General features: G+C 40.0%; 2 protein-coding genes across 4 annotated transcripts in view; one reads left to right on the top strand and one right to left on the bottom strand.

Moving 5' to 3' along the window:
• Positions 1–10,562, bottom strand: part of LOC114553116 (zinc finger protein 271) — a 687,947-nt gene that overhangs the window by 198,787 nt on the left and 478,598 nt on the right. The window lies entirely within an intron of this gene.
• Positions 224–10,562, top strand: part of LOC114553117 (zinc finger protein 239) — a 134,890-nt gene continuing 124,551 nt past the window's right edge. For 2 of the 3 annotated variants that reach the window (XM_028574280.1, XM_028574269.1), the window contains exon 1: positions 224–319. The gene's annotated coding sequence lies outside the window, so the exon portion shown is untranslated. Of the gene's footprint in view, positions 320–5,377; positions 5,447–10,562 lie in introns of those variants that run through there. The other variant, XM_028574282.1, reaches the window with a different exon arrangement.

Raw genomic sequence — 10,562 nt, 5'->3', positions numbered from 1 at the left:
AGGAAACCGGAAGTCTCGTTGTGACAGGGCTGATCGAAAACATGGGGACAGTTGTAAAATACCATTAATTTGTAGAATTGATGTAACATTTAATGTTTTTTTTTTCTTTTTTCTGACCAAATAAAAACAAAATGAATTTATTATTGTTTTACACGCGAGCGCAAAAAGCGGAACTAATGTGCGACGCAACGTTCTACACGAGTACATTAGAGCGGCGCACCCAACCACTAGGCTGCAGCGTGAAGCGTGTGGTGGTGCTCGGTGAATGAGACAGCAACTCCTCTTGGAGAGAGCAGAGGAGCTCCGAGTTCTCCTGTTGGTAAGATCAACCATTTCATCTCGGAAGGGACTTGTTGTTGTTGTTGTTGTTGTTGTTGTTGTTGTTGTTGTTGTTGTTGTTGTTGTTGTTGTTGCTGCTGCACATAACCGGGTTCCTTTTGTTCCTCACACTGAGAATGAAATCAAGTTTGGAAATGTCTGCTCTCGATATGTTTAGAAACTTCATCATATCTAAACAAACTTATCGAAGCAGAAGCGAATATCCAAATGTCAGTCTCGTTGCTAGGACTTAGTTTGGGGTACAACCAGGGAAGTAACAAAAAGAGAAATCATGTATAAAAGTAAAGAATACGGGGGGTTAGGGGCAGTAGATATGAGCATAAAATTATATATAGCTTTTGTTAAAAATGTGTCCGCAGCTATCTCGAGGAATGCTCTCTGGGTCGGTGAGCGCTCTAAGTGGAGGAAACGAAGAAGAAGAGCCAGACAAAGTCCTGAATACAACCTCATTTATGGTGATTTTATTTATAAATATGAAAATCTTAAAATTGACTGAAATGGCCTCCCAAGTAAAATGATTTCTAAAAAAAATTAATTATTGTAAATATGGTGGGTATATAAATTATAAATATTTAACGCACAACGAAGGAACTCAGTTCCTGAAAATTTTAAAAAATAAGAACCTCTCTGAGAGCATTCGAGACATGAGATGGCTGATGTCAGTAAATAGACTCGCTGTCAGAGCTGTTGTATCATGGAGTTGTTATGTAAAAACAAAAACATGTCCCATGATTAATTGCCAAGAAGATGAGACTCAACAGCATCTATTGATGGACCGCTATAGAGCTAAAGAAGTCTGGGACAAATTAAGTGTATGGTGTTAATTTTGTACTTTCATATAAATCTGTCATGTACTGTATTGTTGACGAGACTCTATCAGAGAAACAAAAGGAACTTTTACAAATAATCATATGTATTGTATGCATCAAGCTGTTGAAAACAAGATGATGTATGGTTATTCAACAAACAGTCATAAATAGTGACGATGTGTGCAAACAAGTGCTCGCTGAGATCAGGAGAAGAAGAACCATGGACAAAAAACGCTCCTTCCTTGGGACACTTTTAACCTGTGAACTACAGCACTTTATAAAAAGACTCTATATGAACTTTATAAAAAGACTCTATATGCACTTTATAAAAAGACTATATGCACTTTATAAAAAGACTCTATATGCACTTTATAAAAAGGCTCTATGCATTTTATAAAAACGCTCTATGCACTTTATAAATATCTCTATGCACTTTATGAGAGGCTCTAGGCACTTTACACTTAAGCTTGGTTTGCACATTTTGTTTTATTAGTTATATTTATGTAATTCTTGTATGGTTTATATTTATGTCAGGTAGACTACTGTATGTTTAAATGTATAAATTGTAATTTGTAAAAACTTAATAAAGCTCTTTAAAAAAAAAAAAAAAAAAAAAAAAAAGAAAATGGTAAGATCAACCATTTCATCTCGGAAGGGACTTGTTGTTGTTGCACGTCACATACTTTGGTAAAGTTAGACAGAAATTGGCAGATTCGCGGGTTTGCGGTTCAATAAATCTTAGATGAAACGTGTTACATACACAATAGGCAGCTCTATCTAACCGTAGGAAGATAGACAACAAGCTACAACCCGGTTTTTATCTGAAAGAACTGTCTGCGTATGTGGATAAATACAATGCATCCCTGTGAGCGTTATGCTTTCAGCCGAGCGTCTAGGGACCGTCTACAAAGTGCAAAACCGAAAGTGGATACAAAGATAAAATTCAGCAGCTTCACTGTTATTGAGCCTAGCTCTTCTTCTGAACATACTACACCCGCTAATTTTTGAAAATCTGGCTCAGCTATTTTTGATGAATTTTTATTGGGAAAAATGTCAATACCGTCAATGCTATTGAGTCTAGCTCTTCCAAAATCACTCCACACATCTAGGGCCTCCCTCTGAACATACTACACCCACTAAGTTTTGAAAATCTGGCTCACCCTATTTTTTATGAATTTCTATTGTGAAAAAATTCAATACCATCAATGTTGAGTCTAGTGCTTCCAGATATACTCCACACATCTAGATTCTCAAACCTTAGCGGGTGTAGTATGTTCAGAGGGAGACACTACATGGGTGAAGTGATTTTGGAAGAGCTAGACTCAATAGCATTGACGGTATTGAATTTTCCCCCAATAAAAATTCATTAAAAATAGGCTGAGCCAGATTTTCAAACAACTGTTAATTTGTTCAAATATAGTAGTAGATTAGTAACCTAATCCTACTACTTTCAATAGTTTTCCATGTAACTTCTAGCTCCAGTTAATGACTTTTTTTGCTTACATTTTAGTAGTTATTTCAGTTTTAATGCAGGAGATACTTCACACTCTGAAGTCCTATTGATTGGTCACCTCATCATCATTTCCTCATCTCTATTCAAACAGATCATTTTAATATAGTAAAACATGGTATTACAAGGGACCTGCTCGCCTCAAATAGACTCGACACACTCTGCGTCCGTTTTCCATTGCAGATTTTAGTACCGCCTCAGCGTGGCTTGTCGTCTTCTATGCCGGCTCGATGCACACAACAGCGCACAAGTATAAACATCAGGCCACTTGAACTTGTTTTACATTTCTGTGGAGGCTCCATGCAGAGCTTTCGCCGTAGCCTATGTAAGTGGCCTGATGTTTATACTTGTGTGCTGGTGTGTGCGTCGAGCCGGCCGTGTGTGTGTGTGTACGTAGGCTACGGCGAAAGCTCTACCTGGAGCCTCCGCAGAACTGTAAAACGAGCGGCGCCGCAGTAAACTGCCGTGACCTAACGTGACACGCACACAGAATATCGAAGGTGTGTTGATGTTGCCACAGCTAGAAGACACATTTAGTTTCAAATGAAGCTGGAGGCAGCAAAAAAAACACAGCTGGCTGAACTATTTAAAAATAGTTGGTTTCAGACATGAAAATCACTCACCTTTCGGCGAAATTCGCTGGTTCTGGTTTGTTTCGATGCGCTGGATTCAACCAATCATCGAACTTCCACCTACCAATGAAACGAGTTCTAGCCAATCAGATGCAAAGTAGGGCGGGTCTTTGCCGAAATGTGAGAGTGCGGTGCCCATAGAACAAGTGCCGGTGTGGTCTCCGTGGTAACGCGGCTAAAACAATTTAGTCAAAGTTTATCAAACTTGGAGCATGTAGATACAGGAAGCTTTAGTTGAGAAACTAGTTAAAAGAAATGGCGCTGGGCATGAATAGAGGACAAGAGGAAAAGAGTTGAGACGGGAAGCCGTTTAGCACTTGGTGTCTCAAACTGAGGGAGCCGGGTGCTTCTGCAGCGCATGTTGAAGGATGACACCGTACGACAGTAGCTGTAAGCCAGGGCTTGCTAGCTAGTAATTGGATGCTAGTCACAAAGCTCTGTCATACGAGTACGTTACCGGCAACGGCCGCTACCGTTGCGACTGTTCCTTTACTGGCCGACCATGATACAAACAATACGTGTGTGCACGTTCATAGCGGAACATGATTTGTCATTAACGATGGCCACTATTTAAAAGCTATCTGAAGCCCAAACTGCCTTGATAAAGCTGTCTGTTTGGAATCAGCATGGCAGTTATTTAAACATTACGGAGTTTAGACGTCTAGCTATATGAAAAGTTTTTAATAAATGTACATGACAACTAATATATAAATTCGCTTTTTTGATGATGACCTGGCCAAAGTAGTAAAGTTTAGTTTTCACAATGATTCATTGTAGGATTATGATATTATGACAATATGTAAATCCACATTGACTCTTTATTTAACATATGGTCGGAAGAAGTAAAAATGTATTTTTTTTTTTTTCTTTTTTAGTTTTTAAAAATTATGACTTATTATTGTGTAATGTCAGAAGGACTAACTGTTTTGCCAGTCAAATTAACTTTAATGAGTGCATATTGAACCCTATTGGTTGGCAAAAAATACAACTCAAAATGCATCAGATTGATGCTTTAAATATGGAATATTTAAAATTTTCTCCTGGGGGAGCATGCCCCCGGACCACCTAGAGGGGTTATATCCTTCTCACCTTTTTCACCCCTGACCCGTTTTCATGCCTGGGATTTGTTCAGGACCCTCCCCTCTGTCGATTTCACGTCAGCTTTTGGTATCGGCTCAGCTCGCTTGGAATCTCGACTGAGTGGAACTAAAAAAAGTAGGCCTACCTGTTAGCAGGTACCAGGTTCTTTTTTTCGTAAAGGAAAACCAAAAAAGGCGAGTAGAGTTGAGTGGGTACCATGTAATGGAAAAGTGACATTTAATTCACTCCCACCTCCCATTAGTTCTTCTAACCCTTGTATCCTTATCTCTGCATGTTTACCCCTTGGGTCTACCAAAGGAGCCCTCAGCAGACGTCAAGCTGGTGACTGTAGCAGGAAAGATGGACAAGAAGGCCGAGGAGGAGGAGCAGCCTGCAGCACCTCCTGCAGCTGCTGCAGCAGTGAAAGAGGAGGAGGAGGAGCAGCAGCCTGCACCACCTCCTGCAGGTGGAGCAGCAGCAGTGAAGGAGGAGGAGGAGCAGTCTGCAGAACCTCCTGCAGCAGCAGTGAAGGAGGAGGAGGAGGAGCAGCCTGCAGCACCTCCTGTAGCAGCAGTGAAGGAGGAGGAGGAGGAGCAGCCTGCAGCACCTCCTGCAGCAGCAGTAAAGGAGGAGGAGGAGCAGCCTGCAGCACCTCCTGCAGCAGCAGTGGAGGAGGAGGAGGAGCAGCCTGCAGCACCTACTGTAGCAGCAGTGAAGGAGGAGGAGGAGGAGCAGCCTGCAGCACCTCCTGCAGCAGCAGTAAAGGAGGAGGAGGAGGAGCAGCCTGCAGCACCTCCTGCAGCTGCAGTGGAGGAGGAAGAGGAGCAGCCTGCAGCACCTCCTGTAGCAGCAGTGAAGGAGGAGGAGGAGGAGCAGCCTGCAGCACCTCCTGCAGCAGCAGTAAAGGAGGAGGAGGAGCAGCCTGCAGCACCTCCTGCAGCAGCAGTGAAGGAGGAGGAGCAGCCTGCAGCAGCAGCATTAGTGAAGGAGGAGGAGTATGTGGTGGAGAAGGTGTTGGACCGCAGACTAGTGAAGGGAAGAGTAGAGTTTCTGCTGAAATGGAAGGGGTTCTCAGAGTAAGTATGAGTCTATAATATTAATACTTGTTCTTGGTTATATATATATATATATATATATATATATATATATATATATATATATATATATATATATATAGTAATCTTTACACTAAGTTGCAGACCAGCAAATAACCTTACGCAATGGCAATAGAACAAAGGAATAATATGAATTAGCAATTAGAGTGAGAATGTATTGCCTAAAAACAAAGCCTGAGGAGATTTTCTTCTGTCTGCACTCACCTTTCCAGTGAGGATAACACATGGGAGCCACAAGACAACCTGGACTGCCCCGACCTTATCACCGAGTACATGCAGAAACACAAGGAGAAGAAGAAGAAGAAGAAGGAGGGCAAGAGGAAAGTTGTCAGTGAGGCCTCGGGAGACTCAGAGGAGCGAGGGAGCAAGAGGAAGAAGGTGGAGGTGAGCGAAGGAAAGCGGTTACTCCAGACTGAAGAGTCCCAGAAATCTAATCTCAATATTAATGAATATTAATACAGCGCAAATACAGGATGAATTTAAATGATTTATTCAAAATGTAATAATAACAATAACTTATTTCACCACTTACACATTCAGACTTTCCGTGATCTTCTGTCACACTGTTTCATTGCAGCGTCCGTGTTTCCTTTTTATAAATAAATCCTTTTTAATATGAATGGGCCTCATTCACAAGTTTTCTCTTAAATATGTTCTTAAAAAAGTTCCTAAGAATACTCTACATTGGATTCATGACGTGTTCTTAAACAACAGAATTGTTTGCACCTGTGTTCTTAGGATTGATGAATCCCACGTCTTCATAATGATGAAATGAAAGCACGTGCCAGTTGTTCCTAATTAGCATAAGAAAACCCCCCGCAAATTCCCATATAAGGACATGACACTTCCTGTGCACCTCATGGGAAGCGGGAGACTGCGTTCAGGAGATGGTTGTCGAAAAGTAAAAGTACTTGCATAAAGGGTTATTCTCTTAATCTTATTTGCATATTACCATTCTAAATGGTTTTAAATAAAATTTTAAATTCACTTTAATACATGAAAAATGTACTTAAGTACAGTAACGAAGAATTTGTACTTTGTTACATTCTACCACTGCATTTTGGCCCTATTAATAGCGCGATCAATCACCAAATAACTAGGGATGCAACGAAATGAAAATTCTTTGCCAAAACCGAAAAAGAGGAAACCAAGACCAGAAACCAAAAACCAAAACACCGAAAGAAATTATGCCATTATTAGTACCATTGCATTTATGACTATGACTGTACTAACTTTACTAAAATCAAGGCATTGCAATTGTATAAATTAATATTAAAGTTTCAAAGAATAAATCAATTACAAATTATGCAAATATTTATTTAGCACATTGCAACAATGCACAGTATAAAATAAAATTCAAACTTAAATGTTTAACTTGACCCCACTCATGTGTACATTAAATAATAATGTACAGGCCTACTGGCCTGCAGAAAGGTTTTAAAATCAAATGTTCTATCATTAAAAAACAAACAAAGTGCATTTAGGTCAAGTGCATTTTATATTTTTCTCTGTACTACTACAAGACAGTGTATTCAGAACAAGTGCAACTGCTTAAAGATACAATCATCACATCGATCATTGCCAAAATGATAATCGCGATTATTTTGATCAATATTGAGATCACGATTAATTATCACGGTTATTTGTTGATTTAACCAAACCAAATTTTATTGTCACATAGGCTTATTATAACTGCTTTTACATCCATATTGTGCTACATTCCTCCTTTTATTGAATGATACTGTGAATGAGTATGCCATTTCAGCTGTTGTGCGACCGCTTTCCATACGTGCACGTTTGCCGTAAGGTATCTACTGTCTGTGTTGCGCTCTGATGCTCCAAAACCCACGTTAGAGGCAACATAAACATCGCTGCATGTCACGCTACTAAACACTAATAACACGTTACACAGCAGGTAGCGTTAGCCTACCGTTAGCTACAGTAAACACTAATAACACGTTACACAGCAGGTAACGTTAGCCTACTGTTAGCCACAGTAGTAACTGGATTAAACACAGCTAAAATGCTGACAGCTAAACGGTGTAGTGTGACTGTTTTTCCAACAACGGGACGTCAAACAGTCTGCTGCTAAAGCTATGAGCTAACAGACACAAACTAGCACTATGGTCACTGCTGTTGTCTGAAAAACAAAACATACGGGACAAAATGTTGGGTTTACTGGTAAACTGGTAAATATCGTAACCAGCTTATGATGACCGACTGCTACCTGTTGTGGAGTTTTCCTCACGTTACTCTGTTCTCTGTGACTGTCTACATCTAGAAACTAAGCTGCGCGGTGCAGGGAACAACTCTGATTGGCTCACGGAGGCACGTGATCAGACAGTGGTTTATGGAGCGCTAGAGTGGCTTTGCAAAAACTTTGATAAGGAGCGTTCCATGACGCATTTTAAATATTGCTCAATCACGCAAATTTGATCGTGGGAAGCCGTGATCGTGATTAAAATTCGATTAATTGTGAACAAGAATTTACTTTAGATATTCCTAGTCTTATGTGATTTAACATAAGTTAAGAGGAAGTGTGTGTGTGTGTGTGTGTGTGTGTGTGTGTGTGTGTGTGTGTGTGTGTGTGTTATGCGCATATCTCTTGAACCGTTAGTCTGATGGATTTCGAACTTGACGGGTGTCTTGCTACGGGCACTAGTAAGTGCAGTTTGACGTTGTTTAGATTAGAAATGCAAAAGATATCGTTAAATATATAGTTAAAAGAAGCACACATTGGCTTTTGTCTCTGTAGCTGCTGGCCATACACCTGTATGGAAATGAACACGTCTGCTGAAATGTTAAATTCCTTAACGATCCGACACGAGACAACACCGTCTCTCTCTCTCTCTCTCTGTGTGCACACACACACACACAGAAGTAGAAGTAGTCTACACTGTAAGTCAGTAGTAGGCTATACAGTGGAGGTGCATATAAAGTAGTGTGGGGTCCTTCTGTAAGTCATTGTGGGGTACAGTTTGGTTTTGATGAATTCTACAAGCAGCAATACCACAGGCCAAGTAATCGCCCGTTCCAAATAGGCACATTTTCAACAGGCACTGCACTAGTTTGTTTCAAATTTAACGAGCAATTTGTTTTTTAGCAAAATACTGAAAGCAGCAGAACTGAGTAGGCTACATTTTAATATCTGTTCATTTATCACAAGTTATATCATTATCGCAATATTCAACAACGTTACGGCATATCACATATTTTCCTCATATCATGCAGTCCTAATAACTACTCTGAAATTGTGTCAGATAGTTTTACAATATCTTCATCTGTATCTGTTTCATCTTTATTCTAATTTGTTTAATATGTAAATAGTTTTTTTCTTTCTAAATGATCTGATAATGTTGTGTAGTCATTGTTTTCACCTTCTTTTGACTAGTTTATAACTGAACCCATTATTACTAAACCTAGACCTCACGCACCGTGCCGTCACATCCTGCGCCACACACCACCGCCAGTAAATTCTCAACCTGTGGGAAACACTGAGAAGAGCCTGATGGTTTCCATAGTAACATGTCTGTAACCAGAAGAACTTTACCTTTATTTTGACATCAAATTAATGTATGTCTTTCTAAAGGTTTTATTGGGATTAAAAGGATGAAAAATACCCAGAATGTATGAAAGGTTTGTGTTATTTTAAAGTTACCATGGAATTTCTAACTGAAAGTAAAACCGAAGAGAGTGAGCAAAATTTTTTGGTTTTTAAATTGCCAATCAAATGAATGGGGACACTTGCCTGAAAAATTTAGAATATTTCTGAACATACGAAAGTTATGAAAAGTACATTTGCTTCCATAATAACATGTCTGCAACCGGCATATATTTTCCTTCATTGTGTTATAAATTATTGTATGAAGAGTGAAAATTGTGAGTGAGAGCAAGTCCAGGGTTTAAGAAGGTTGTTCACTCAGTGTCTCTCTCTCTCTGTCTGTTGCTATAGAAACGGAGAGGAGGAGTGGGACCCAAACCTCACCACTGTCAACACTGTGAGAAATCCTTCACAAGATCTGGATATTTAAATATTCATCAGAGATTTCACACAGGAGAGAAGCCTTACAGCTGTGATCAATGTGGTAAAACCTTTTCTGAAAGTAGTCACCTTAAATCTCACCAGCGCATTCACACTGGAGAGAAGCCGTACTGGTGTGAACAATGTGGGAAAACTTTTTCTGAGAGTGGCCACCTTAAAAGACACCAGCGCGTTCACACTGGAGAGAAGCCATACAGCTGTAATCAATGTGGTAACACCTTTTCTCAGAGCAGTCACCTTAAAACTCACCAGCGAGTTCACACTGGAGAGAAGTTGTACTGGTGTGAACAATGTGGGAAAACTTTTTGTCAGAGTAGTGACCTTAAAAAACACCAGCGCATTCACACTGGTGAGAAGCCGTACAGCTGTGATCATTGTGGTAAAACTTTTTCTCACAGTAGTAGCCTTAAAAGACACCAGCGCGTTCACACTGGAGAGAAGCCGTACTGGTGTGAACAATGTGGGAAAACATTTTCTTACAGTGATCACCTTAATTCTCACCAGTGCATTCACACTGCCTCGTTGTGAACGTGTTTCCGAGCCAAGCTGTTTCCTCCTGCCTCCTCCTCATGCCCTGATAGCTGTGTTGTTATTTTCTGATCTTCTCTCCACATTGAAGGCTGACCAGCACTAACTTTATCTTCTGAACAGCATGTATGTTATCCTGGCTAGGACTACACATTACACTCCCTCCCTTTGAAGGGATTTATTCCCCTCAAAATGATTTAGTTTTCCCGTAAAAAAATATTCTGAGTTCAGGGTTTAATTGCTAGCGCTATTTAACTAATGCTGCAATGAAGAAGTGTTTGTTGTTCTTAATTCATCACCTTGTAAATACAAATTTCAAAAATCCCCATCGCTGTTTACTAAGGTGTAACTAAAGTTGTTGAAATATTTAGATTATTGTCACTTAAGATGAAAAAAGCTTTAATCAGAACATGGCGGCTGCTGCTGCTTAAAAACTGACTTGAACAGTTAATGTGTTTAAACTGTGTCTGTGCCGCCGCCATCTTGGGACAGACAACTGATCTTAAA

The sequence above is a fragment of the Perca flavescens genome, chromosome 3, assembly GCF_004354835.1.
Source record: "Perca flavescens isolate YP-PL-M2 chromosome 3, PFLA_1.0, whole genome shotgun sequence".
Taxonomy (NCBI): Eukaryota; Metazoa; Chordata; class Actinopteri; order Perciformes; family Percidae; genus Perca; species Perca flavescens.
This window is presented reverse-complemented; position numbering and strand designations above follow the sequence as displayed.